This window comes from Typopeltis vanoorti, chromosome 16 (assembly GCF_054136105.1).
Source record: "Typopeltis vanoorti isolate ZY-2024b chromosome 16, IOZ_Tvanoo_1.0, whole genome shotgun sequence".
Classification (NCBI taxonomy): domain Eukaryota; kingdom Metazoa; phylum Arthropoda; class Arachnida; order Uropygi; family Thelyphonidae; genus Typopeltis; species Typopeltis vanoorti.
The window spans coordinates 64,512,406-64,538,776 of NC_143564.1; the positions used below are offsets into that span (position 1 = coordinate 64,512,406).

The 26,371-nt window shown below is 35.2% G+C and overlaps 1 long non-coding RNA gene across 1 annotated transcript in view; it reads right to left on the reverse strand.

The window, feature by feature from the left end:
• LOC150098080 (uncharacterized) overlaps nt 1-25,567 on the reverse strand; it is a 79,860-nt gene extending 54,293 nt beyond the window's left edge. The window contains exon 1 of the long non-coding RNA XR_016549607.1: nt 25,295-25,567. This is a non-coding gene — a long non-coding RNA (uncharacterized LOC150098080). The remainder of the gene's footprint in view (nt 1-25,294) is intronic.
• Nucleotides 25,568-26,371: the final 804 nt, after the last annotated feature.

Sequence of the window (26,371 nt, forward strand, 5' to 3'; positions counted from 1 at the left end):
GTAGATTCGTAAGCAAGAGTATTTTTTTTTTGCCACGACAATTACTTTGCCGTTTATTGCCAAAGTAGCACTAGCAGTAACGTTTGTAGTTATATTTATGGTCTTTTGCATTTCTTTGATTTAGAATGCTCCATTTTCGGTCTTTTTAGTATTTTAATTCCAGCAGTTTAGCAATTGAAAATATAAAAACTCGACTCTCATCTGTAATGAGTTATAATTTCCTACATTTGATCCTTGCGAGTGATGCAGGCAGCCTACTTTAAAATTGTTTGATTAACTCACCAGGAGGAATAAACCCAAGTTTGCTGGAGCAAAAACCAACCTACAACTTCTGAATGCTTAGTCACTTACGGTGAAAAATACGTTTGAAGGTTCGACGTTTTCGAGACAAAATTCGAACCCGGTTCTTATATATAAAAATCGATTTAAAGTGATTGAATAAGTAAACAAATAGCAACATATTTTATAATATCGATGGAAAAATAAATCATCATCATCATCATCATCATGCCTGTCAAGGATTTAGGCCTAGAGCGGCCTGTTCCAGACTTAGAAGTCATCGTTGAATCGTTTAAGAGGACGTCCTTTTTCCTAATGCCTTGTACTTTAAGAATTGTTTTGGTAATCTTTCTGCTTTCATTCTTTGAACGTGTTCCATCCATTTATGTTTATATTTTTGATTTTTTCTATTACTGGTTCTTGGTTTAATTCTTCCATAATTTCTTCGTTTCTTTTGTGATCAAATAGGGTATACTTTGCAGTTTTTCTCATAAACTCCATTTCTGCTGTTGTTAATCCTTGTTTGTCTTTTTGTTTTATTGTCCTGATTTCGCTTCCATACATTAAGACTGGTAGGGCTAATGTATTGTATACTTTTAGTCTGGTTTGTTTTTGAACTAGATTTGGCTTAAATGTAGAGTTAATTACACCTGTTATTTTTAAATATTTTACAATTTTTACGTTGATATCTTTTTCATTTTCATATGTGATCATATATCCTAGGTAGTTAAATGAATTCACCTGTTCTAAGATCTTGTTATCTATTACTATTTTAGTTCATGCTGGATCTTGTCCTTTAAAGGCCATAGTTTTTGATTTTTCTGTTGATATTTTCATACTAAAATCTTTGGATATCTCATTTAGATCTAAAATAGCTTTCTGTAAGTTATCTTCAGAATTTATAATTATTATTTGGTCGTTGGCAAAAAGTAGAGTGTTTAAGTTCACTGTAGGAGAAAGTTTAATACCTTGATGTAAATTTTTATTCCATTTTATTATTATTTCATTTAAGTAAATATTAGAAAGAGTGGCTGAGAGGGGACATCCTTGTCGGACCCCTTGGTTTATCTCTATCGTGTATGATAGCTCGTGATTTAATCTTATTTGTATTTGATTATTTTCATGTATACTTGTGATAGCTTTTAGGATATTATTTGATATTTGTCTTTCTTTTAATGTGTTAAATAATATGTTTCTTTTAACTTTGTGAAATGTTTTTTCAAAGTCAATAAATGCAATATGTGTTTCTAAATTGTATTCTCTTCTTTTCTCTATTATTAATTTTAGGCAAAAGGCTGGGTCTATACATGGTCGTCCTTTTCTAAATCCATTCTGTACTTCTAAAATAAAGTTTTCGGAATATTTAATTAGTTTGCTATTTAAGATTCTGCTATGTATTTTGTAACAGGAATTTAGTATACTGATACCTCTATAGTTTTTAGGGTCATCTGTATTACCTTTTTTAAAGATAGGAATCACAATTGCTTTTTTCCATTCTGTTGGGGAGATACCAGTTGAATACATTTTATTTAAAAATAATAAGAGTCTTTCGTTGAATCTTGTTCCTGCGTATTTATATGGTTCTGAACATAGCTTATCTTCTCCAGGTGATTTTCCGTTTCTTGTTTCTTTCAGGCTGATTTCTAATTCTTCTTTATTTATTTCCTTTTTATTTTGGTTAATTGTTTGCCAGTTGTCTTTTTTAAAATATTTGTCTGTCCACAGTTCTGTGTAGTAATTTAGAAATTGTTCTAATTTCAATTCAGTGTTTAATTTTATGTTTTCTTTGGTATCTTCATTGAAGTGTTTCAAACTCGTATAAACATTGGGTCTTATTTTATATAAATCATGTTCTAAATTAGAAACAAATTTATTCCATGATTCTCTATGTCTTTTTCTGGCTTCTCTTTTAGCTATGGCTCTTATTATTGTATATTCTATTTCATCTTCTAATCTTTTACTGCTTAACCATTTGTGATAGGCTTCTTTTTTCTTTTTGATTATTTCTTTGATTGTATCATCCCAGATCTTCAGTTTTTTCCTTTTATTGAATTTTTTGGTCTTTCCTAAGCTTTCGTTTGCTGCTGCATTTAGTATCGTTTTTATATTAAGCCATTCTGTTTCTATTTCTTCATTTTGTTTTATTTTATCTAGATTAGATATTGGTTAATTCTTTGTTCATATAGCCATTGTACATTTGTGTCATTCAATAGTCTTATAAACAAATGTTTCAATTTTTTTTTCTGTTCTTGTTACTTGTAGCCATTTAGGTGGTAATCTTAATTTTATTTTAACAAGGAAGTGGTCACTGCTTATTTCATATCCTCTGTGAACTCTAACATCTGGTGAAAATTTTGATCTCTTTTCATTTAATATAAAATAATCTAATAATGATTTCCATCCTCTTGCTGCCCAAGTATATTTATGTATGTCTTCATGTTTATAGAAGGAATTCATTATTTTTAGGTTATTATAAACTACAAAACCAATCAATTTTTTACCATTCCTGTTTAGAGTATGTTCTTCATGTATCCCTATATTATTATTAATTTTTGTGTTACCAATTCTTGCATTTAAGTCTCCTGCTAAAATTACGTAATCATTTTTATTTATTTTATTATATATGTTTTGTAGCTGATTATAAAAATCAATATTATCCTGTTCTTTTCCTTCTTCTGTGGCATATAAACCAATTATTGTTAAATAGCCTCTATCTATTTTTATTCTAGCTTCTATTATTCTTTCATTCCATAATTTATAATGTTTTAACTGTTTTGAAAGGGAGTTATGTATCCAAATCATGACTTCTGCTTGTACTCTTTGGTCTCTGTCGACTCCACTGTATATCACATTAACATTTTCAGTTCTCATAGTTCCTTTTAATTTCTTTTTTGTTTCAGTGATTACTGCTATTTTAAAATTTCTTTCATTTAATAACTGGTCTAATTCTATTTCTTTATATGCTATTCCTCTTACATTCCAGTTTGTTATGTGTATTATATTTTGTCGTTTCCATTTTTGTTTTACCTTTTCCATTCCAGGATTGTTTTCCATAGATTCAATCCGATTATCTTTTTCTGTCAGCTTGCAAGTAGAATTATGTTCTCCATGTTGGGGGACTAGCCTGACGATAAAAATAGTTCAGTAGTAGGGCTGCTACCTTAAGGCTTCTGAACTAGCCTTCTTACGAATTTAAACCCATAGGAGGAATAGGGTATATTGAAGGGGGAATGAGTAGATTATAGAAGAATTATAGTAAGGTTTGTAGAGAGGGCATAGTTGTAAGGCCAGAAATGAAAAGGCCCTCGAGTACTCTAATAGCATAAGGATCATAAAATTAGAGAAGTTGGCTGATAAGGCCTTATAGGAAAGATTAAAGTAAGTGGATCCTCCTCAAAGTAGAAGAAGAAGAGAATAGATCCAGCTAGGGATCCATGGGAGTGCTACTTCCCTTACAATCAAGATGATTGCCCCTTATGGCCCTGTTGATCCACGAGTCCTTATTCAGTATATTCGGACCACCCCGCCACACACACACACACACACACACACACACACACATGGTGGGCTCCCCTATCCGCCACCCAGGGGACGCGCTCTCTAGGGGTTACAGGGTCCCCCAGAGAGGGAAAAATAAATTAACAAAATTATTAGTATAATATTAATATAATTTATTAATAAAAATAAATTCGAAATAAACATTTAAAAAAAAAATCTGACTGCAAACAAATGAAAATGTGCCGTTTGGAATGATTCAATCTTTGTTAATATAATAATCAAGAGAAATGGTGAGCCATTTCTGCATCATATCACAAAGTGCTATTTGTTCACTCTAACGGCTGGTGAGTTAAAGAAAATATATTTATTTATGTGATCATTTTGAAATATATTTATTTGACATGATCATTGTGTGAGCCATTCAAAGAAATGGAAATAAAATTGTAACCATGAACATCAATAAGAGCAAGTTTTGAACAAACAAACATTTGTCTGCAAATGTTTGTTTATTGTTTATGGCAGATTTAAAAGATGGAATCTAAGCACTTATACGTAATGCATTCTCATATTCATTATGGACATTTATAATACATACATATATATATATATATATATATATATATACACACGTATGTAGGCTGATATAATATCCCATAATGTAAATCACTCATCCCTTCGGAAGTGGATTGAGGATTATACCTGGCAAGAATATAATTTATTGGCAGGCATAATTTGATTTCCTCTTCACAGCGAGTTTTGATTCATAAAATAGTTATAATCCAGTTGATATTCAACTTTATATTTTAAACTGTTATTCTAAACTATACTACATTTATTCGAGTTTGGATTTTTAGAATTATGTCCTAAACAACTAAGACGAAGATACAAGTATTACATAATGACGTTTTTTAATTGCACTGAAGAGGAACACCAGAAAATAAAGACTTTCACCTCAGTTTATATTAGAGTGGTTAACTTAACAGAAAAGTTCTTTTAAAGATATTCCACCTATTAGACGGGGTTCGAACCCGGTTGTTTCTAAATGAGCGAGAAATGTTCACAGTTGGTCTTCATGAGTGTGTTACGGATCCGTGTTAGACCGAAAATAAATCCCTAAATCTTATGACGATAGCAGACTGCTGTTTGTTCATTGCATTTCACTTGTAATATTCTTGAGGCTTAACGATAGATCCACCGTGTATTTGTGATATAGCATAAACTTAAACCAAGAAAATGTCATGAAATAAAATTTTAATTTAAAAAAAGTAAGTAAAATCCTCATTCTCTGTTCAAAATATAAAACTTAGCTTAGTTGTTTGCCATTGAATATCAGAAGTGTTTATCTTTAGTTATAAGGAAAAGCGACTTATAAAAGGTTGCTATTGGAACGAGTGGAGTGATGTGGAGTCTGAAGAATAAAAATCTGCTTTCCCACATTTCTGTGTTTTTTTATGAACAATTAAGATAAGACTTTGATAACAATTTTTTATAAAGTATAATAAACCTTCTTAACACCTAGGCATAAAAATCTAAATAAATAAAAATAAAAATAAAATGCCATTTTGATTATGTTATGAAGAACTAATAGTAAGAGACTAAAGTATCTTTGCCAGAGTAATTGCGATTATGTTAATTACATCTGTCATAAAGTGACAAACTAAGAAAATTTAGTTCACTGATATTTGTAACAAAATTGCATTTACTATAGCAAAGATAAATTTAAAATGTTGTATAGTTTCCGTTTTGCATCTCTACTTCCTATAGATATCTCTGGAAAAAGAGGTACAAAATGGAGCCATTATCACACCTTTAATATCTCTTTTGGTTATTGGAATTATCTCATCTAATGCTGTTTGATCAAAACAGCAATTCAATATATTTCTCAATATATTGTTTTGTTTCAATGGTAATGACTGGTTCTGTTCATGAAAGTGCTAATCATTGCAAACTTCAACTGTCATTCTAAAGATATCGTCAATAGGAATATGTATTTCATAATTAACTATAACCATAACTTTCATAATTAAAATATATGTTAAAAGCGAGAGAACGTGCTTCCTAATGATTAATAATTTTAATATATTTATTTAAAATTAAATTTTATTTTTCATTTGCGTACTTCAGATTATCTGATTAGTTACTATTAATTCTTTTTGATTATATAAAAATGGCTTATCTATAAAATTATCTGCGAGAGTTATAATCTGTGTATCGATACTTTAAAGGAATTCATTCTCAGCCTTAAATTATTTTGTACATCTTATTTTTTTACGCTACTGAGATGAACAGCTTACGCAATCAGTGGCTAGTTGTGATATTCATCTAGTAATACATTGAGTCAAGCTGATCTTCTCACAAGAAAAGAGCGGTAGCTTAATCTGCTTTAACATTAATTCTAAATTGAATATTATCGATCCGTCATTTTTCCTTGACAGTGATCTTCAACAAAACACAGAACTTCAAAGTGACAAATTAAGAAAATATAGTTAATATAAAATACCAGAGCACTAAATCTGGCGAAATTAACAAACTTCTCCCCGTCCTCCTTCTATCAAATAACTCTACCAGTCTCAAACGTGTTCCCGCTTCAGTCAAATTCGGAATCTAGAACGATAACGAACAAATTTGTTTCTTAACGTCGGTGAAGGTCCTCTGCAAAATTCAGTCGAATCGAACAGGGAAGATTATAAGCTACCGCTTCTCTTGCAAACTTTGCTTGTTTTCCCCTACAAGTCGCACCGTTCGACCACGTTTATAATATAGTTGTTTCTAAGATTGTTAAAGGTCTCCCGAGAAATTCATCCTAATCATACTAAAATAAAGGGCAACTGAAGAGGTATCCATTTCTCCTTTATAGACATTTGTACAAGTCGCATCATTCAAACTTTCTCGACCGATTGTCCATTTTACTAACTTCATATAAAGAAAGTGATATCGTATTAAATATATTTAAAACAGTATCCAAGCACTAAGGAAAGAGGACGTAGGCTGCAATTTTTGAAGAGTTTAACTACCATCATTGTTTCAGTTATTTAGAACGTTCTCATCTGATATTCGTATAATATTACAGCAGTAGCAAAACCAAGAGGACTAATGATTAAACATAACGTCAGCTGGTATCTTTTTAACTGCAGTCATCCTTTTGCATCTTCAGTACTCGGCTCACGTTTTAACAAAGTGAGATATTCTAATGAAAATTTTAGTTTTACAGAATCCACTGGATATGTGCTTATATTTGATGAGCTTCTGATGATAAACTTCTGTTTCTTAAAAAATCACACCAACACAAAATTATGTTGATTCATTTAAGTCGACATTTCATTAAGGTGATTGTCCAGTAATGTGTTTTTCTTCACCCATCAATAACAAAAAAAAAAAGAAAAAAAATATTCTAACGCCATAATTAACATTTGTAGGCACCTGCTATACAAAGAACTAAAACATACGGAAACGTGAAGTCTATAGCGATGAATGGGAGAGAATATATTTGTACCCACTGCACGCATCAGATAAGAGGATGAAGGCTGAGGAATTGTGGCTCTTGTCTGCTGAGTTTCGAGGAATAGTTTGAAGACTTGATCATGTCTTTAGAGAATCCGGACATGTTTTTCTTCGCTTACTGAATTACAAACTCTCGCCGAGAAGCCTATTTCATTTTTACATCTAGAAATCATACAAATTGAATTGAATTCTAGAACAACCTGCAGTTAAAATATATGAAACAGGGAACTACATACGTGTTTTAATTTGGCATTAGAACTGGCTAGTGTGAGTTAGTATTAACATGTCCTTCTCCAGTATTCACAACACACGCAGAAAGAGAGAGAGAGAGAGAGAGAGAGAGAGAGAGAGAGAGAGAGAGAGAGAGAGAGACTAAAGACCATATATAATTTTCGAATACTACTTATTAAAACAATAAAAGAGTTGCATTTTATTTGATAGATGATTTTGGGAATTATCGTTTTATGTATTTCCGGATGTTGGAATATCAAGTTTAATCTTTGAGAAGGAAATACATGTTTAAAGTATTCTTCGAAATCGTAATAAGAGGAGTGAATTTGGATTTTATTCTATGTTATTTCGGGATTTTGCTAGCTTAAAAGCAACTCGGTCAATATATATGAAAGTATGGCCTTGCCGATAACATATCCAAAGTTGTAGTGTGCTCATAACGCTGCCAATAATAGAAAGGTGACAGAAACATGAGTTAGGTAAAATAAAAAAAATAGATAAATAAACAGAAGAGAGTAATGTACAATTTTTGATATTAAAAATACCGTCGAGTTTAGCAAGTGTCTAATATTACCATTACGTAACTCGATTTCAATATCATGATATCACTTTCTTGAATGATGGTTGGTAAATGCGATACAAAATAAAATATTCCGGCAATAGAATAATAGTCTAATAGATATAAGGTACTGGCATTATTTCTTTCGTTTTAGCTCTAATTCTAATAATACTAAACCAGAATCTGTAAAATTCACTATATCTCTCCGTAAGAATGCTGTATAGTCTCCCTGCTTGGATAGTTTTTGTTGATATTTGGTGTGGATATCCACAGTGTTTTCAGAATGCTATTTAACTATTGTTAGCCATGGATACTAATTATAATGATTCATGTATAATTATAATGATTCATGTCTATAACGATGTTTCTGTATTAGCTTTAAGTATTCAATGAGTAGACACAGAAGCCTGTTTAACAGAAATGGATTTAACTACTAATTAAAATAAGCGGAATTAAACTTTCTTTCATTTTTCATAAATCCAACAACACTATTGTTGATCTTAAATGGATAAAGGGTGTTGCTTTTTTTACATTATTTTGAGCATTGATGAATATCGAGAACATAATTTGCACTGAAGTGTAAGAAGGAGAAAAGTTTGAAGTTGCTAAGTTTCGGCTGCAAGGCGAGTTTACAGAAGAAAAGCGGGTAAGTGTAGACACTCACGTGATAACCTTCTTGAAAAGAACCGCTGTTGTAACATTCCCTATTCACATCCCTTCCGCATCCCTTCTTAAGTGAAGCGTGTTTGAAATATTGATCGCACTTGTTTTCTTGTTCCCCATACACACCAGCGTGAAGAGAAATGAAAGTTTGTTTTGTTTTCGGATTGAGTTATAATTTAGCTTCCAATAAATCCTTTCGGTACACGTCTGGTAAGTGTTGGGTTTTTATTCGCTCAAGTTTTCACTTTCTCCTTCAACACAGCCGAGTCAAATCATTCGGGCCTTCAGGCAGCCAACGAAAAATAGGAAAGCAGGTAAGAAAGGCGTGAGTGAGAAAGATAAGAACGAGGACAATATCTTTACTTGCTGATGTTGGATCATTATTTAAGAGAGGATGTTATTGGCCCTTAAGATGACAGCAAATTTCCGCAGGAAACTGCCAGATTAGGGATGCTAATCATTCTACGTTGCTGCATACGTAGTAAAGAGCGACAGACTCCATTCTGACCTTGTCACGAAGTAATTACATTCCTGTTGGAGCGGTTTAATAGAGGTTCGCGTTGGTAAGGAGAAACGAATCTTAATAATTGCAGCTGTTAATCAGAACATCGACCATTTGAGACAGTGCGGTAAGATGACGAAGTTAATAATATTTTGTTGGGAAGACAATGAACAGACATTACATGGTTACGCCAGCTTCATTTATGCCGAAGTGTCTGTGGTCTGTTTCCTCTCTTTCTGACTGACATTTTACAATTCAGGATATGCGTAGATGGTTAAGGAAACGGTTAGCTGTCGTAAGTTAGAATTCCGTGAAATTTAGACGTCACCTTTACCAGCAGCTGTAACACGCAGTGGAAGTCAGTGTAAAGCAGCCAATATTAGATGTCTAGTAGCTTAGACGAGGAAGGAGTGGGAGGTAGAGAAGGGAGTTGAGGAAAGTTAATTCCGTGTTAGCAGTCACGGAGAATTATTTCCTTCTGAGATTCTTGCTTTGTGAACTAAGTATTCTTTGGAAGGCTCGGTTTCCGGTATAGAATTTCCTTGAAAGTTCTTGTAAGGTTTTTGTATTGTATTGAATAAAATTATCCTTGTGCAATATCGAGCGATACCAGCCGTTTTAATTCAATACAGATGTATTGAATAAAAACGGCTTTTTTTCCCCCGTAAATTCTGATAATTGGATTTCTTTCTTTTTCTTCATTACACGTCATTATGTGGCAAGGATAAGACAGTGCATAAAACCTCGAGCAACATCAATCGATAACAAAGATTTTTTTTTACTTTGAATTTCGTGTTTTTAAATTGATTTAACCAGTATAGTTTATTTTAATTATCAAAATACTAAGAAAGTAACGCACTTTTATTTAACACGTATAGCATAAAATACACTGCTTATGAGAGTGTGCTTTTCCAAAATAGTAATAAGTAAACTCCTTGACATAGGAATTAATATCGTGATCTTGCTTTTTTTAAAAAAATATAAGTACATTAAATTTTCTCCTTTATATATCGCTCAATATTTCACCTGGATAATTAATATACAGCTACTCAAGTTTGAGGAGCTCCTAGGGTGAGATTTTTAGCGTTTAATTTCATCCCTTGCCACTCAAAGGGTGCGGAGATTGCTAAAATGTTGGGGATTTTTTCTCTAATACTTTTAAAGTAGTTTCGTATAATTATCTAATAGCACTTGACCAAATTTTGTAGGACTTTAGCCTTGAATTAATGAGAAATTGAATTTTAGTAAAGAAAGGTTGAATAATTATGAAAGCTCCAAAAAAAAAAAAACAGTGTCTTTAGATAAGATGTGTACTTCGTATGCTTATAATTCTTTTGAATTATAAGTTACTGCTTGGATTACAGTTAACAGAGTCACTTGAATTTCGATATGAAACTGTTGTTACGGGGGAATAAATGCTTTCAAATATTTATTATAAGATCCGAAACGTTTTCTCTCTTGTAGTTAGTGAAATTATTCTGCGACCGAATCCATTTTAATTTATCTGAAGCTCATGATGAGATCATTGTGAACACCAAGTTCGTAATTTGGTCCGTGACGCTAATAAATTCATTAAAAGTGCCTTCTCGTGTTGCTTTGATATCTAAAAGGTCAGCTTGGCAATTGAAATAAAACAATTCTTCGCCTCAATTTCCTTTTGAATGCGATTGTTAAACTTCTAGACATTTTGAGGCAAACACTGAAATTGTTATGCCCAACTTGCTCGTTATCTCCAGCGAACGCATTAAAATATAGCAAGATTAGTGATCAGATGACGATAAGTCCCAAATGTGAATTTCAATGAGTATACAAAATAAATTTCAAACGGAAATATCAGTTTCATTAATATAAGGAAGAATAAAAGTGTGTAGATTATAGTTAGTCAAATAAGTAAATCAACATCTAGATCATAATGCATCCTTATTTTATTATTTCATAATAAAATTGAATGCAAACTGAAGCTTCCAATGCTTTATTTTAATAGTTACAATTCCTACACCTATTCGCAGTTCATATATAAAGAGTTAATATTTTTGGATTAATTAATTCAAAGAAACACACGTATTAACCACATTAGGAATAGTAAGAACGTCATTGCGGTTTAAATTTGGTTTGTGTGATAGGGCTTCAGAACTTTCTTTATATTCTTTATATAAACGTTCATGTTTATACAAAGATCTATGTAAAAGTTTAGACTTTTCCCAATGGATCCTATGGCTTGGATTTTTAATTCGTGTTGAGAGAGAGGCCAGATTTCTGCGGTTTAAAAAGACGAATGTGGTCTTGATGTTCCAAGATGCGTTTCTGAACAGACCTACCTGTCTCTCCAAAGTAAGACAATTTGCATGAGCATGGAATCTCATAAACGCCAGGCAACATCAAAGGTGAGAGTTTGTCCTTAGGAGAAGGTAACAAGTTGTAAATTTGGTTGATAGGTTTGTAAGTAGTGGCAAAATTGTATTTCTTCATAATTTTAGAAAGACGTTCGGAGATGCCTTTGACGTAAGGTATGGGAATCCTATGGACGTCTTGTCTGGTTTGATGTGTGGGAAAGGGACTGATGATTTTCTGAGTTGTTTTAGGATTATATCCATTTAGGATGGCTGTATTTTTGATTACTTCTAATTCTTGGTTTAGAGATTCTTCAGAGGAGCAGAATTTGTGTGCTCTCGAAACTAGTGATTTAATAATGCCAGATTATTTCTGAGATGGATGATGAGCGGAAGAATTGTGAATGTAGCGACCTGAGAATGTAGGCTTGCGAAAGACAGACGTGGCGATGGAACCGTCTTCTTTTCTTTGAATGTGTAAATCCAAAAAGGAGATACCCTGTGGAGATTCTTTTTCTAACGTAAATTTGATGCGATGATGAAGAAGGTCAATTTTATCTAGAAACAGTTGTAATTCAGGAAAAAAAGCTTTTTATAAAAGCAATATTGCTCTACATAATAAATACCTTAATCTGCTAAATCGATGAAAAAAGACCACTAACAAATTACCAACGGGAAAATGGCTAGTCAATTTATCTAATCGTCCACTAACAACAGACGAATTAAATGTTCTAGCAAGAGGCCATTAATTTGCGATTTCACCAAAATGTTTCCCATATTTAGACTTCATACATAATATAGAAAGAAACGTCAACCATCTCTCCAGTATTGAAGCCAACAGACTTCGTTTGAAGGTAGCTAAAGTGATCTACAATGCTAAACCTTCTAAATTAAATATCCCACCATCAGAATTGAAAGCTATTATATCCTTAAAATGTAATAAAAACATAATCATTACCAGTGCTGATAAAGGAAATACCACTGTGGTTCTTGATACCAATTTATATGACCGAAAAATGAATTTACTTCTTCGAGATCGTAATACTTATGCCGAATTGGATTATGATCCTACAAAATGAACTCAGAAAATTAAATAAACTACTTAATGAAACTTCCTCATTAGATGAAGAAACAATCAAAAAACGTAAGACATACCATGCCAGACCTCCTAGAATTTATGGCTTACGTAAGCTACACAAAACTACTGTACCACTCAGACCCGTCGTAGACTGTATCAGCAGTGCAACTTACAAGTTATCAAAATTCTTATCTAACCTTCTCCGTGATCACATAGGCCACTCAGTCTCTTCAATCAAAAATTCTATCGTTTCACACAACAATGAAAGACATTCAACTTTCAAATACTGACTTGTTAATCAGCTTCGACATTGTCTCGCTCTTCACGAACATTCCCCATAAAGAAACAATAGAATTATTAACTCAAAAATTCCGTCTGATATAGATGAATTGTTCAAGTTTGTTATTGCATCAGGTTACTTCACCTGGAAAGATCAAATTTACAAGCAAGAAGAAGGAACAGCAATGGGATCTCCTTTATCATCAAACCTAGCAAACCTGTTTCTAGAACACCTTGAGGAAAAAATATTTACTTTTGAACCCAAACCAAAAATTTGGTTAAGATATGTCGACGACGTATTTGCAGTCTGGAATCATCCCGAACATGATTTACAACTGTTTCTAGATAACATTATCCTTCTTGATCATCACATCAACTTTACGTTAGAAAAAGAATCTTTACAGGGTATCTCCTTTTTGGATTTACACATTCAAAGAAAAGAAGACGGTTCCATCGCCACGTCTGTCTTTCGCAAGCCTACATTCTCAGGTCGCTACATTCACAATTCTTCCGCTCATCATCCATCTCAGAAATTTGGCATCATTAAATCACTAGTTTCCAGAGCACACAAATTCTGCTCCTCTGAAGATTCTCTAAACCAAGAATTAGAAGTAATCAAAAATACAGCCATCTTAAATGGATATAATCCTAAAACAACTCAGAAAATCATCAGTCCCTTTCCCACACATCAAACCAGACAAGACGTCCATAGGATTCCCATACCTTACGTCAAAGGCATCTCCGAACGTCTTTCTAAAATTATGAAGAAATACAATTGGGCCACTACTTACAAACCCATCAACCAAATCTATAACTTGTTACCTTCTCCTAAGGACAAACTCTCACCTTTGATGTTGCCTGGCGTTTATGAGATTCCATGCTCATGCAAATTGTCTTACTTTGGAGAGACAGGTAGGTCTGTTCAGAAACGCATCTTGGAACATCAAGACCACATTCGTCTTTTTAAACCGCAGAAATCTGGCCTCTCTCAACACGGAATTGAAAATCCAAGCCATAGAATCCAGTGGGAAAAGTCTAAACTTTTACATAGATCTTTATATAAACATGAACGTTTATATAAAGAAAGTTCTGAAGCCCTACTACACAGACCAAATTTAAACCGCAACGACGTTCTTACTATTCCTAAAGTATGGGAAATTGTCATAAAAACTGTGTTAAAATAATTGTTATTAGTTTTTTTTTTTTTTTTTTTACTTCTGTAACATGTTACGCACATTTAATGAGATTCTATTGTAATCATGCGCCCTAACTGTATGTTATTCCTATTATTGTTTAAACTACTGTACTGATCATGTCCTAAGATACTTAGGATGAAATATTTACAATTAAATAATTTTCACTGTGGTTAGTACGTGTGTTTCTTTTAATTATGATCTCACTATAGGTTTCGTTATTTAATATATATATATATATATATATATATATATATATATATATATATATATATATATATATATATATATATATATATATATATATTTGGATTGAAACGCTGCCGGGATAAAAATAGCTCCACTTAAGCCCATGCATGTCGTATGAGGCGACCAAAATCGGTACCCAGGGAGAGTAATGGATGGTAATGCTGCAGCCAATGAAGTTCTAACTGAGGCTTGGGTATTGTTGTTACCCTCCTGTAATGTCAGAGGTCATAGCTCATAACACCCTATCCCATAACACCCTATCTGTAACTCACAAGTTACATTGTCCTCTACAGATAACGGGGAATATGAAAAGCATTCTTGCTTCGCCCATCTAGCCAAAAAAAAAAAATTCTACAATCAACTAAAATGAAAAAAAAAAAAGCTCCTGGGCCTGACGGCATTCCTAATAAAGTTATTAAACCGCTGCCCCGAAAGGCCATTGTACATCTTACAACAATAATAAATGTCATGTTCAGATTCTAGTACTTTCCCTCTGCATGGAAGTTGGCAGACGTGGTTCCTATTTATAAGCCTGGCAAGGATCCACAGCTGCCTCAAAGTTATCGTCTCATCAGTCTGTTTTCTAATTTCCACATATTGGAAAAAACGTTATCCTTTTCAGAATTCATGTGTTTGTAAACAAGTTAAATATCCTTCCTACAGAACAGTTTGGCTTTCGCCAGTTTCACAGCACTACTCAACAAATCCATAGACCGATTGAGTTCATTACCATAAGCTACAATTTTCATCAATACACCGGAGCAGTTTTTTTTGACTTAGAAAAGGCATTTGACAAACTATGGAACTTTGGACTACATACAGGCTAATTTTATCCGGCTTTCCATTGGATCTGGTCCACCTTATAAAGTCATTTCTTAGTGGAAGACAAATGCAAGTCAAATTAAATGGCGCATTATCTACCCAGCTACGAATCTTGGCAGGAGTGCCAAGAATTTAGAAGACACAAATATTCCTTATATCTACTCTTTCCTGCAATCTTTAGCAGTAAAGTTCTTCTCAACATCGTCCTCACATCCAAATGAACTAATTCAACAAGCAGTAAACTATGGTGAATCAGAGTTCTTCGAATATAGGAGACCTAAGGCCATCCTGGTTCCTAACAAGGATCTTCCGCCCACTCGAGCAGAGCACTTAGCTCATAAACCTTCCCCTACACAGTAACCTTATCAAATAGGATAGCAAGGATTATAAAAGCTTCACTCTTATAGACAGTAACGTTCTGCGTTCTGGTACAATCAAAGAGATTGGTTAAATTGAAAAGCTCGATGCGAACAGACGTGTTTTATTAATTGTGCTTGAAAGCCGCGCTCTTTTAGGATGTATTACACAATTTACGGAGGTATTCTGCGAATTTTGCATTGCACTGACTCTAACCCTGCCGGAATTCCTATTATCTCCCCCTATACACGAAATGTATATGAGGTCAATGGCCGCGTAAGCCCCACCCGCAATTGATGACCAATGGTGGATGTATGATTTTAGGGAGGTAGGAAATACGAGCTGAGCCAAGCAGTTTCACGGTTTCTTCCCACAACACTACAAAACACCGCTTCTCGATCTCTGCTAGTTGACTGTTCCAGTCAACAGGATTGTACTGGCAGGTCCTAAGCCTGCGGAACATAACTGTAGACTCACCGTCCTACTTTATCACCAAATCTTTCACAGTCCTCAAATAACTCCAGGCGACAGGAGATGTCTCATTGGTATGGATGGCATCAAGGAACAGATCCGGGCTCTGAACAAGGAGGAGTCACTCGATGTGCTGAAGTTCATCATGACAAAGTTTCAGACTGATTGGCCGGGTTATTTAAACCTGTATCCAGAAGGAGAGAATGAGGAAACTCAAGGAGAATTCACTACTGTTCATTCACATAAAACCCCCCGCCATGATAACTCACAAGTCAAACAAAAGGCGAAGAACAACAGAAGATCTTATGCAGGAGAACTCACCAACACAGGATGTTCTGAAAAATTCGTAAAACGTTCCCCCAGTCACATTAAGCGATAAGGATAAATGGACTTCCGTCACATCATCCCTCAGGAAGCATACCATCACATACTCCTGGGCAAAAAACTCAGATGAGGGAGCCAAAATCTAACCAGCTACTGTCACTGACTACAGGCAGATGACACGGCTAATGGATAACAAATATATTCCCTACCATAGCTTTGCTTTACCAAGCGAAAAGACCTTAAAGGTGGTGATGCGCGGTCTTACAGAAGGAATCACCCCCGAAGAAATCTCCGTTGATCTAATCAACCAGAGCCAACCTAATCAAAGTGAGCAGGATGCTCAGGTCAGACAAAAGGCCAATGCCGTTAGTACTTGTAAAGATTGATAACACTCAGAAGAAGATATATGAACTGACTGCTATTTGGCCTCAGAATTACACGGAGCCTCTATGAAAGAGAGGGTCAACAGGACAGTTCCACAGATGTCAGCGGTTTAGGCACGCTCGAAAACTATGCCGGGCGGGCCAACTTCAGGTGCTTAATTCGGCGAAAGCCACCAGACCATCACACGCATCAAACCAAGATCTAAACCGACTAACTGCGGAGGTCCCACCTGTCAACTATAAAGGGTGCCTAGCACACCCAAAGAACCGCGGGTCAGCAAACGCCGCCCTACCACCGCCCTGCAGCGACACTCCGGGCAACCGTGCAGATCGCCATCTCGTCCAAACAACCTCCACTCCAATAACTCAGGAAGGAAAACAACCTGAAATCATGAAAACATACGCTAAGGTTGTACGAGCCAAGGATTCTTCCTCCTACGAACTCACAAGCTCTAATCTAACATCAGTATTAACTACCTCACTAGTTACCATGCTTCAGGAATTCAGCAAAACAAATCCTTCGCCATCCTCCACGAAGAAATTCTTGCAAGGTACCCATTCAATTCTGACAGCCCTCGATCATGAATAAAAGTAAACATAAACCTAACTCCCTCATGATCATATCATGGAACGCAAATGGTCTGACTAACAAGATTCTCGAACTACAAGAGTTTACTCACAGATATAACCCGGACATTATCCGTTAATGAAACGTATCTCAGGCCAGCCAATAGCTCTAAATTAAGAGGCTTCGTGATGTATAAAACAGACAGACGTGCCGCCTGTGGAGGAGGCACAGCCGTATACAACCAAAACATATTTAAGCCATAAAGTCCTGACCAACCCACAAATCAAGAACCTTGAGATAACAGGTATAATTCATACTAACAATACCGGCAGAATCAAAATCTACGCCGCATGCAACCCACCTAGCATCCCACTGTTGGCATCTGATTTGGATTCCACTCTACTGACTGCATTATTATGGCTGGAGATTTCAACGCCAAACACACAGCTTGGTTCAGCTCTACAATCAACAATTTTCTTCAAACAAACAGAGTTCTTCATCAAGGCAAGTCCAAACCCGCTGATCAAACAAGCCTCGGACTACAATGAAGCGGAACACTACAAATATAAAAGACCCAAATCAATCTTATGCTCAGCTGAATGCAGCTAATCTCAATGCCTTCACAGGGCGAGCCTAGAGCTCAATAACACTCCACTTAAAGAACCTCCCTCACAGACAAAGGGGAATATGAAAAACATTAGTCCTTCACCCATCAAACCAGTAATGTTCTGCTGTTGCAATCAATATTGCGGATTTTGAAACGAACATGTTTTTGAATGAAAGAGATCCTCGAAGTATTCAGTATGATGCTGAATATTTTGGGTTTTTAACTAATCTGTAAATTGTGGATTTGAAACAGTTATCAGTCAGTATAATAATTTAATCAAAATACTAATGAGAGGTTTTTCATGCATTTTTAATGTGATATTTTAACAAGATAACTTAGGCCTTTATGAGTTATTTTTTACGCAGACTTTTATGATTTTTTACAAATTTCATTTGAAATGTTATAGTGAAAATCTTAGTTTGCACTAGGAAATATTTGACAACTCTTTGCGAATTAAACCCATTTAATGTTTTATCTATTGAGTAATTAAACGAAATCTGTTTCGTTTAAATTACGGTAGCTCAGTCAACTGTTATTTGACTAAATATATGACTTCTACAAAGGAAGGTAATACGACTTTAATAATTCATAATTATTAAATGCGGATCAATCTATTCTCCTATTTGACGTCGTGTAGATAGCATCAGTAAAAATAGAAAGTTACTGTTTCTAGATAACAAATTGCGAACAATATATCCAGACGAATGGAAGAAATCTAACAATCTAAAGTTTCAAAAACCTCAGACGCCTGTGATGTCACTCGTAGCCCGAATACAGTTAAGACTGCTGGGAAATCAGAGAACTGTTGTAAAGTACAATGCTTGCCTATCTTCTCTAAAACCCGACGGAAACAACGAGAGCGACACATTTTGGAACTCCACGAACTCATACGAGAATTAACCATCCTTCGAATTCCTATTTTCCATGAAATAGTTTTTCTGTTTCGTTCATAAAAGAGAAAAAAATGACTCTTGTGCCCAAAGGATGTGACCTACAGGACTCGTGAAGAGAAACAGACGTAGAGACGGATGGTGATGTTAAGAAAGAGACAGGCGAGAAATGATAGGGCAGGATAATGTGCACTGGCAAGTGATGGAGTAATATGCATTGCTACTGTGTCGTGTATTTGGCATACACCACCAAGAAGTGAAAGTGTGAGAGTTATAAATATTGGAAGAAAGAGAACCCTTTAAAAATATTCAGAAGAGTCGGATATTTCTGACTATTTCTAACTTATAGCAACGAATTTAATTCAATGATATACCAGTACAATATGATATGGAGATTGTTGGAAGAGTTATACATAAACGTGCAATTCTCCCCAGTTTCGTGTTGATTATTTTAATCCCTCATTCCCAATAATATTGTTATTAGCAGTTTCAATGAGAAAATTAGATTAACCGTTTGTGCTGATATGTAATGCCGTACCAAAAAAAAAGTGGCGCAGTTGGTCAACTATGACGATCGTCATTTCTATTCCTGGAACAGGTGCATAATCTTCAAGGGATATCAGGGAGAATGCGACTGATATGTGCGAATAGTTTTCCTAACCCTGAATTAAGAATGCATTTTAGAGGGCATCAAGCAGCATTATGAACATTCCTGAATATTCACTCAATGTAAAAAGCAAATAAATTGTTCATGCATTATTTTACGCGGATGTCTGATAGTTGATGATAACACTGCTCTTTCTTTGCATTAGAAACAATAAAAATGTCAGATTATTTCGAAAACATTCAACGTTCTATCGGGAAATGCATTTTGACTTAATAATACTCATGTTCCCATTTCAATGACTATTGATAGAAAATGCTTCATGGAAATATCTGCTGGAAATAAATTAGTATAAAAAAGAAGCAAGAATGTGCTTATTTTGTTTATAAGTTCTGATCCAATATTAGCAAATGTTAAGTAGTCTACAGAAAAAGAAGGAGTAGACCCTCACTGAGATGGATGGATGGATGTTGTGTCCTGATCATCAGAGAGAGAGAGAGAGAGAGAGAGAGAGAGAGAGAGAGAGAGAGAGAGAGAGAGTTGAAGTCTCCAGAGAAGCATAAACAAGACCATCTGGTAGAGATGGTGTGGAACATCACAGAAGAAAAGAGTGACCGTCTGATATATAGATGGATGGATGAATGTAACCTCGAAATCAATTATATTTCCAACTGATATGTTTATTACACTGTCTATAAGCAACAACAAGTATTAACTTCGCTGAATACACTGCTGCTTTTGGGTGAAATGACTTACGGAATTTGAAACAGGTGTTCTGTTAGGATGCCATGGTGCAAGATCTGTTCGCAAATTGTTGAAAAACTAAGCCATCCTAGGTCAATTATCAGTGATACCATACTGAAATGGAAGCTCAGGGAGTCAAGTTTAAGTGCTACCCGCAGTCGACGATCCACTACACTCAAAGAACATCAGTGTAGTGGATCGTCCACTGCGAAGCTACAAAGGATGATATGTAAAAACCATCGTTCGCCTGCCGACATGTTGAGTGCGAAATTCTGGGCATCTAAGGGAACGTGAATTCTGGGCATCTAAGGGAACGTGAACAAAATCGTGGCTCATAATATGGTTTACATGGCAGGACAGCAATATGCAGGCCCTACGTTATCCGAACCAACATGCGACGGCGTCTTTAGTGGTACAAAGAGCGTGTACAGTAGGACGTGGAAGCTTAGAAATCTGTGTTATAGAGCGACGAATCACGCTAAAAATGCTACCGAGCAGATGACCGGTTGTGGCAAAATGCCCGGTGGACGTCTCTAACCGGAGTGCGTAACCCCAAATGAAATTCAGAGGTGGGAGTGTGATGGTATAGTCCTGTTTTTCTTGATTTGGTCTGGGACCTCTGTGGTGCATGAAAATTGAACTCCGATAGGTATTTGAACATTCTGGACAATGCAATTCCTCCTACTTTGTGGCAATTCTACGGAAGTAACCATTGTCTCTTTCATCAAGATAATGCACCGTGTCGTAATGCTGCTGCCGTAACTCCGTGGTTTGTGGATATGAACGTCTCCACACTTGATTGGCGTCCAGAGAGCCCTCATATGAACTCTACTGAACAGTTGTGGGATAAACTGTCCAAACTTTCCATCGATTGCTATCGACACTTTTGGAAAGTGTGTCCCGTAGGATTGCTGTAGTCATCTCAGTGAAGTTCCGTTTTGCATCTTATTAAGATGGGCGCCATAGCAGTTTTTTCCTCACATTATACTGTTTCCTCACACCTGCGAACAGTATGGTTTTCGTTTACGTCTTTCCATGAAATGTATATTTGAGATGAGAATATCTAATTAGCACGCATTGCTCGCTCTCTCTCATGCAAGTCCAGGTTGATTTGCCTTGGCATCTTCTGATTTGAAGGTCTTGTTTATCAGTTGCATAATCCAAAATAAACGTTAGCGTGCATCACTCTCGCTATCAATGTGGACTTGAACAATTAGTCCTGAGACTGCACGTCTTGAGATTCTTCCAAAGGTAACGACTCTTCTTTTCCATGCATTGGCCGAAATGGTTTCATCTTTGTTCGAGCCCTCATGCCGTTGAAATATCACTTTCACTAACTGACTTTCAGCTGGAAAAAAAATATTTAAAAGAAATGTGTCCATTTCACTGATGAGAATCGAATCCGTATCTTATCCATTTAATCAAGTCATTGTTCCTTTTTCTGCTAGGATTAGAAATCGTTTGCCAATTCATGAGAGCGTAAGAGACTTCTGCCGGAAAGGAAATTAGCGCAAAATAATCGTTTTCTTTCTTTGGTTTTTCGTCACTTCCATCCCCCTTTGACGGATAAATTCTCCTTATTAGGGTCACAGGTGTTCAAATCCCCCCCCCTTCGTATGAGACTGGCTAACTCACTTGTAAATCAAATGTCTTGAAAAAGAATCTTCTCGTTATAGATGGGATTCGAACCCGCGTCTTTCCAATCAAAGGCTTCGCCTCAAAATACAAAGACTCACAAACACTGCCAAATGTAAAAAATGAAAATAGAGTTACTTCACTCTAGTATGGTTTCAATGCGTTGTTCAATACCTTCCGTCAATGTTTTTGGCATTGGACAAACCGCTTTGCGCCTTGCACATATAAAATGCCATCTTGATTCATTTTTGAAGGTTATTGTTTAGCAATTAGTAACACGTTTGCGTAGGAAGCTAAGAACCGAACGAAGTGGTCAAGTATTCTTTTAGTAACTAGAAAAGACGAGAGAGCGAAGAATCTAATAATCGTAAATTAACTGTGCTAGGAGTCACTAAATTAACTCCACGTAATTAAAAGAACTAATTAAATGTAATGAGTTTAATGAGAGTGGAGTATTTAAAGCTTAACCTGCTCATCGTTCATTCTTAAATTATGTGTTTATTTCTATCGTGTCACTGTTAGCAACTCTTAACTTATTCCTTGGGAAATCCGATACTAATTTTCTTTCTCATTATACAAAGTATGTTGACTATTTCAACGAAATAAGACTTCGATCCAAAAGACTTTAATTTTTCATACGAGTTTTGAAATCTTTCTCATTCAGTGCGATAAATATTGCATTAAATGTCGCTCGCAATGTTCCCACAAAAGGCATTCCCCACCATGTGATTACTTTTTTATCCCCTTCGTTCAATTCATCGTAGAAGTATTTCTACTTAGGCTGTTAATTTGTCATTACGACGACTGTCAAGTTAGAAATCCTCCCATCTTTAAAGTATTACTTTTGGAATAAATGCAGTTTGTTTTCATCCTCCCGGCATCTAATATGCGATCGTGAACGAAAGATTCATAATTAGACGCCAGAATTCTCGACACAAAGTATAAAATTGTCTGTGGAGGTGATTTTCACTGGGAGTTCATTTGCATTTTCTCATATCGCGGTAATAAGAACACTAAAGCTACCTTTTCTTGAAGGAGGAATTAAATCTTATTTATGAAAGAAAAAAACGTCAAAGAAATCCATACGGATGTGCAGTTTACTGAGCCAAACTTACTTCGCCGGTCATTCGCCTTAAAATGAATTCTAACTTCATGAATTTCTTATTCAAAGATGAAGGTTTAAGACTTATTTATGTATCACTAGGTAGGTTTAATTGAAAGCATTTTTTGAAATATTCATTTATGTAATTTTTATTAAGGTTTTGCCTTCCGCTGTATGAAAAATTCCTTTCGGTCTAATCTCAATTCGCGAATATTAATGAAGTGCTTCAAGTGTTTAATGTAGCGAAAACCTTTGCGAAATATTTAATCTTTTGGAATTATGTAGACGTCTAAATTTCTACAGTGATAGTAGCGTAAGAGTGAGTAGAAGGTTAGTAATTACACGCCCGTCATACTGATGGAACAAGTTTGGTGATCGTTTCATCATTGTCAATATTAATGCGAAATGGAAGAGCGACAGAAAAATGTTTTTCGCCTTGCAAGCTATTAAACGCCGGTGAAACCTGTCTCAGGTGACTGATTTTCCTCACTACTGTCACAAACCTGGAACATTGCCAGATGCTTAATGACGTATGCCTCTGACGCAACAATGGTATCTCAATGAGTGGAAATCATTTGTTATTTAATGATGCTGCTAGCGTGTGTCTGGTTCGTTTAATTCAGATCAATGTGTCTTCTTAGAATGTTCAACACCTCGTGATTATTAACATTATTCAACTTCGTACGGTGTAATTATTAAGAGTTGCTTTGAAACAAATGCTGAAACACCTTAGCAATAAGTAATGTTTTCATTGATGCCACAATACTTCTAGGAGAAGTAATAATAGCTCGTAATGTGTCGGTATATGAATATTTATCACGTGATTTAAATCAAGAGTTTTATCACGTTAATTCGAGAACTGTTTTGAATTTTCTGAAAATATTTCCATCGTTTTACGGCACTTAGATGGCGAAAGGATCATCTTATAGAAACCGTATGGTATTCTTATCAATTATTCATTTTCATCTGTAATTTTGAAGTCCATTTTGTTATGCAACATTCCCGTTCGTCAGATGTTATGCTGCTACTCCAGAAGGAGTTCTAAATGTTAGAAAACTTGAATATATCGTAGTAATAACAGCTATTGTAGATTTAAAGACACCTGAATGATTAAAATCTAAAAACAGGTTCACCAAAAAACGAACTTTTGTAAAAACAAATCATAAAAATTCACTCACTATACGGACTTGGTTAAGGTAAAATTTTAAAATAAAATGTAAATAATTTTAGGTATTTTGTTAGGTGTGGGGGGGGGGTACCGTACCGTCACATGGAAAGGAAGGAAAGGTATTTTGTTTCAACGAACTAAATGTCGTTCTATATAATCCATTTTGAAAGAAACACGTCGAGAAATCACAGCATAGGGAATCATAAAAAAAAATGTAAAAATATAATTAAGAACATCAGCTTGAAATTGATTCCAAAGCAATGAAGGCTATGAGGCTCGCATGTTAATACTGTACTAACGTACTGCATGTTTGCAGTCTTTGTTTGGGTTGTGCTCACATAAAAAATAAATTTCAGAATATATAAATTGTAATGTAAATATAGTTCGCCCACCGTTTGTAGGTCCCTGCTTGGCGACTTGCCAAGAATAGTCGATTCATGCTGAAGGGGAGAAAGAAATGAAGGACGTCCGAATTGGTCGCCAACACGCGAAATCACGTGCTTTATAGGTAAAATTTTCCAACTCTTATACAAGCAACATAGTTACCACTTTAAAAACCCCAATAATCATAAAAGAGAAGTTAATTTTCCGACCGGTAATAATAAACAACTCATCCCACAATACGGACTGATTACCTTATTATCGGAATGGATTCTCCTTTTTCTAAGATGCGCAAAAGTGTCGAAGGATCTCTAATCGGTGGGCGAACTATACCACACCGGCAGGGTAGTTAGAGCAACGCTTCGGAGAATGAAAAAATAATTAAAATAGAAAACTCCTTAGCCCACTCACGGTACGAATGTATGCTATAAGTTTACAACTCTTCGTTAGTAAGTTACATAATTTTTGTTGTTTTTTTTTCTTCCTCTCTTCCGACTTCTTTGAGAAAAACCATCCCTTAATTTATCGAATAGGTTTTCCTACAAGAAACTTCAAACTGTTTCGTTCTTCAATAAGAAAATAACAAATGGATCTGAAAAATCCCATTTAGATTACAAAATTCTTATATTTTTCCCCCTGTTTTATAATGTTTTGAAAAGGAAGCATTAAACTTATAGAATAGTGCAGTGGCTTAGAAATGGGAGATTTTATTAACCAAACCAATTATGCAAAACCTTATTGTGTTTCTTGGATTTCAATACACGAGGGAAAAAAAAAAAAAAAAAAAAAAAAAAAAAAAAAAAAAAACTTCGCCTTTCCCAAAAGTAAAATTTTTATCAAGAATAATATATTGTCAAAAGAAATTTTTCTACTTACTTTTGTGTTCAGTAGTTACTAGACAGTAATTCTGTCTGAGAAACTTCCGGCAAAAATTACTTATGCAAATATCTTTAGCATGTTTCTAAGATCCTCGTGTTTCGAGACAAAAGACTGTTTCCTTGTGTAACGAATGTGCGGGAATTACGTGAAAGGCGGTGCTCCCAGGACGAAAGAAGCTAATCGAATGTTTGCCTCTCTAACAGGATAATGTGGCCATCTCGAGAATGGGGGAGGGGGGGGAGAGTCCCTCTCAGGCAGTGTCACAGTTCCTGTAATACAATATTCTCACCGGATCGTCTGGTCCAAATTACACACGTAACGTCTTTGGCATTCTCTTATCGCTACTTTGCCTTCTACGGACGAAATCAACGGCTTATCATCACGTTCGCGATTATTGACAAAACATAAATCTTCGTGGGCAGCACTCGGGTCATCGCATGTCTAGGTGTAATCTCGTGACGTAAACTGTTATGGCTCTGATTATTGCCTCGTTCACAATGTGGAAGCCGTCGAAACAGAATCCAAAAGAAAATAAGATGGATAAGAAAGTTAAAATTTTTTTTCCCTTGTTCTTTTTATGAGAACCATTTGAGATGGTCGTGATATACCTGAGAATTGCATCCTGGGAAACTGTCCAAGGATGTCCTCCTGTTATTGGATTGCTTAAAGGATTATGTTTTACACCCGCACTACGGTATTACTGTTAGGCTGGCGTTAACGCCGTAAAGAGAGACACGGAAGTTTTTCAACTGAGTGATTAAAAGATGTTTCTTTGCCCAGACTGAAAAGATGAGTAAATTTCATAAATAGATGATGGATTTCTAGTTTTTTTTTTCCCGATAGTTTAATGAAATCAGCATCCACCAGGAATATCATCCCATCGTCACCATGGCATTAACATTTCATCATCATCATCAGCAGCAGCAATCGCTATTGACGTCATCAACATACACATCAACTTTAGTATCTGAGTTACATCATCAACACATCAGCGACAAAATCTCCTCTTCCTCATCATCTCAGCATCAGCTACTTCGATGTCTTCTAAATGAAGAGTCTGTTAACATTTCATCC